Source organism: Chrysochloris asiatica, unplaced genomic scaffold (genome assembly GCF_000296735.1).
Source record: "Chrysochloris asiatica unplaced genomic scaffold, ChrAsi1.0 scaffold00051, whole genome shotgun sequence".
Taxonomy (NCBI): domain Eukaryota; kingdom Metazoa; phylum Chordata; class Mammalia; order Afrosoricida; family Chrysochloridae; genus Chrysochloris; species Chrysochloris asiatica.
This window is the reverse complement of record NW_006408569.1, coordinates 3789922-3794798: the sequence shown is the minus strand read 5'-3', so window position 1 is coordinate 3794798 and position 4877 is coordinate 3789922.

The window sequence follows — 4877 nt, the reverse complement described above, 5'->3', positions numbered from 1 at the left end:
AACTCATGATCTGCTCTGTAAACCTGCACTCAATTCACAATAAAAACTTTTTAAAAAGAAAAAAATATGTAAGCAAGTAGAAATAAATGTGCATGATTCACCAGCAGAGTGAGTTAAGTCAAGATTTTCCAGCCTTATAACCACAACTGATAGGAAGATTTATCGCCACAGCTGCTTGTGTTAAACGTCTTTTCCTTGCAGTTGAAGGAATCAAATTTCTTCTCAGAGATTAGTCATTTGTGGGGGTGTCTCCAACTGCAAAATGCTTCTGTTATGAATGAGGTGCTCTTCTCTCTTGCTGTCTTCTAGGACTAGTTTTCTCCTCTTTTTATATCTTTCTCACTTACACAATGACAAATTTGAATGACTTACATAGTCAAGTTTTCTTTGTTAATTAAACCCCAAAATTTAGGTTGCCTTGTTTGCTGCTAATGTAGTAACCTCCCAAGAAACCATGGGATGAAATGATGTTTTGACACAAGTTCACAAGGATGTAATCTGAACAGAAGTGAAATTCTACATGGAGAGTGAAGATAGGAAGGGAACTAACGTTTCTTGGTTGGCTATAAATGTGCCAAGAACTGTTTTAGCCTCTTTAAAAATGATTTCATCTAATTTTTGAAGCAATCCTGCAAGAAGTTAGGTAGTATTACTAATTCATATATGAGGCCATCAGCTTTCTCAAGATTGTGCTTTCTTTCTTTCTTTCTCCATTTGACATACAGCCACTAGAGTCTTGGGAGAAATACAATTTTTAAATAACTTTATTTAGATACATGCTGTACAAATCATCGTTTTAAATTGTAAAATTCAATGGCCTTTAGTATATTTTCAGAGTTGTGCAAACACTACCAAAACCAATTATAGAGCACTTGCATCACACCCAAAAGAACCCAATATTCTTTAACCATATCCCCATCATCACTCGAGACTTAAGCAACAAATGATCTATTTTGGTCTGTATAAATTTGTTTATTCAGGATATTTCATATAAATGGGCTCATAAAATATGGAGCCTTTTGTGATTGACTTCTTTCACTCAGCATATTTTCAAAATTCAACCATATTGTAGCATGTATCAGTACTTTGGGTTTATTATTATTATTGAATAGTATCGCATTGTATACCACACTTTACATCTGTTACATTACTACCTAAATTGTGCAATATTGATTGGGTCTATCTCAGTTTTTTTCTAGAGGATTCTGGGAACGTGCCTCCCCAAATTTGTCTTGTCCACCTCTTGATTTCTGCACATCATTGACTATGTGAAACCGTTGCCTTATATGGAGCTGAAGGATCTACACATATTAAGCCTCTGTGTATTGAAGACAGATGACAGAACAATTGAGCAAAGAGTGAGATTTCCATAAATCCACCAGATGTTTGGTTTATTTCATGCCACTTTACTAGTTTGTTTTTGAATTGACTGGTTGTTTTAGCAACATATAGACAGTTTAATTTACCATAATAGGTTTTGTCTACGATGACAGCTGGAAAAACTGGTTAAAAACTAAAAAGTAATTCAAACCATTCACTTGGCATCCATAACAGGGTTTTAAAAAAAAATTATTTAAAGCATGAATTGGACAGCCACTTTGTTTAAAAACGGATGAAAATTATTTGGGGGGGGGCACTTAACAACAACAACAGCATATGTGCAAAAATAAAATCATCACAATCTTCCATCAAAGTTTTGGTCAATCAACCAATCACATTCTTTTATGAAAGTAATGGTGGTGGTAGTGGCTGTGTGCTGTCAGTTCTGACTCATAGTGACCCTGTATAGGGTTTTTGAGGCTGTAAAGCTTTACAGGAGCAGAAAGCCTCATCTTTTTCCCGTGAAGTGACTGGTAGATACAAACTGCTGTTCTTGCAGTTAGCAATCCAATTCATAATCCACTTAGTTACTAGAGCTAAGTGATCTGTGGTTCACGGTACAGTGATGATCCTACAGCACCACACCAGGAGTTTATTTGCAGAAGCATGGAAGTAATTGCTGTTGTTGTTGTTGTTGAGTGTCATAAAGTCAGTTCCGACCCATAGCAACCTGGTATAGGGGTACCAAGGAGTGGCTGATGACCTTGAACCACTGACCTTGCAGTTCAAACTGACCTTGCAGTCCAGAGCAATAACCCACAGCACCATAGCAGGACTCCATGGAAGTAATGGTGGTGGTGGTGTGCCAGTGGAATCGGTTCTGACTCATAATGACCCTGCATAGAGTTTCTGAAGCTGTCAATCTTTATGGGAATAGAAAGCCTCATCTCTCTCCAGAGGAAAAGCTGGTAGTTTCGAACTGCTGACCTTGAGGTTAGCAGCACAACTTGCAACCACTACGTTACCATGGAAGTAACCTTGTTGTTGTTGTTAAGTGCCGTCGAGTCGATTCTGACCCATAGCAACCCTGTATAGGGTTTCCACGGAGCAGCTGGTGAGCTTGAACTGCCAACCTTGCAGTTCAAACAGCTTTGCAGTCTGACACATTAGCCTACAGCACCACACCAGGACTCCATGGAAGTAATGATGGTGGTGGTTATGTGCCGTGGAGTCGGAACCGACTCATAGCAACCCTGTACAGGGTTTCCGAGGCTGTAACTCTTTACGGGAGCAGAAAGCCTCATCTTTCTCCCGCTGAGCGGCTGGTAGTTTCGAACCGCTGACCTTAAGGTTCGTAGCCCGATTCGTAACCACTACGCTACCAGAGCTCCTTATGGAAGTAATTGTTGTTGTTAAGTGCCTTCGAGTCGGTTCCGACCCATAGCGACCCTGTACAGGGTTTCCGAGGGTGTAAATCCTTACGGGAGTAGAAAGCCTCATCTTTCTCCCGCTGAGCGACTGGTAGTTTCGAACCGCTGACCTTAAGGTTCGTAGCCCGATTCGTAACCACTACGCTACCAGAGCTCCTTCTATGGAAGTAATAGGACTATTTAATTATATGTTGGACTGAATTGACCAGAAATATGGGTGTAATGTAAACCAGTTTAAATACTTTTCTTCAGGATTCAATAGCCAAAACAACTTTATCAGCCTCCCTCCTTTGCCTTCTTAAGTTCTAAGCTGGCAAGAAAAGAAAGTCCTTATACCAGCAATTGTACATTTGTACACTTTGTTGTTGTTGCTAAGTGCTGTTGAGTCGAATCTGAGTGACCCTATATAAGGTTTCTGAGGAGCAGCTGGTGAGCTTGAACCACTGACCTTGCAGTTCAAATGGATTTGCAGTCTGGCGCATTAACCCACAGCGCCACACCAGGACTCTCGTTGTTGTTGTTAGATGCCATCGAGTCGGCACCGAGTCATAGCGACCTTATGCACAGCAGAAGAAAACAATGTCCAATCCTGGGCCAACCTCACTACTGTTGCCACACTTGAGTCCATCGATGCTGCCACTTGGTCAAGCCATCTCGTTGGGGGTCTTCCTCTTTTTCTCTGACCCTCCACTTTACCAAACATGATATCCTTCTCTAGCGACTGTTCCCTCCTGACAATATATGTTCAAAGTATGAGAGACGAAGTGTGGGATGCTAGTTCCTAGATGGAGTTACTGCAGGCCTAGATATTGTCAGGGGTCAGGGCACCTGATCCAGAAGTAGTTCCTGTCATCTCAGAAGATGGATGACGTCAGGGTTCTCGATCCCAGAAGGAACTTTTTCAGGGTCAGAGGGCAGCTAAGGTCAGGGAAGCTGGTTATGAAAGGAGTTCTTGATATCTCTGGGGTGGCGGGGATCTGCTGGTCTGATGAGGCAGAGTTCAGGTGCCTCCAGACTTGGGGGAGGAGCACCTGCTCAGCTTGATCTCAGGCTGAACAGGGACTGTGCAGTGTCATTGGTGTCCTCTGCTAATGGGTGGGTGATGGTGGGGGCTATCCGTGTTTCTGGTTACCAGAAGAGTGTAGGGAACAAGAGAAGATCCCACCTTTCTTGTCACCAGACACTGGAGTGTGTTTGTGTTGTTAGCTGCTGTCTTGATGGAATGCTGCTTGCAAAAGTTTAAAATGGCTATGTCACATGAGGTTAGCTTACATTTCAGCCATCTGCCTCCTCTCTGGTCACTTTTGTTCAAGTTCTCCTAGTTGGTATTCAGTTCACTTCTCTGTCCTTTCCTCTGAAGTTTAGGGTTCCAGGATTATCTTTCGTATAGGTTTCATTTGGTCTCTTGGTTTTTTGTTGTAGACAGCCTGTGTAGCAGGGTTGCCTGGTCTGCCACCTTGCTGGATGTCTGAAAGTCTTCATAGCTAAGAAGGTGATTCTTTTTCTCTTTCGTCCCCATGAGATCCCATATATATGATGTACTTTACCTAATCTGCCTATCAATATATGAATGGATAAAAAAATATGCTATATACAAACAATGGAATCTTATTCAACCATAAAGAGAAATGATGGCGCAGGACTGCTGAGTCGAGAGTCAACTCTACAGCAACTAACAACAACAACAAAATGAGAAATGAAGTCATGACACATGCTATAACACAGATGAACCTTGAGAACATCATACTGAGTGACATAAGTCAGTCACAAAAGGATAAGTGTTGTCTGACCCTACTTATATGAAATCTCTAGAAGAGGTACCCGCATAGCGAGCCCTGTTTCTTAGTTGTTACCAGGGAGAGGCAGGGGAGAGGAGGAAAGAAGACACAATGTTTAGGGGACACTGAGCCTCTGTTAAAGGTGATGGAAAAATTCAGGAATAGTTAATAGTGATGGTTGGACAACATGACAAACATATTTAATGTCACCAACTGTACATGTTAAGATTATTGAAATGACAAATGATTTCTTACCTATATATGTTTATATAGGATTTCTGGTGTGCCACTGTGGGTTAATATGCTAGACTGCAAGGTCAGTTTGAAGTACAAGGTCGGTGGTTCAAGC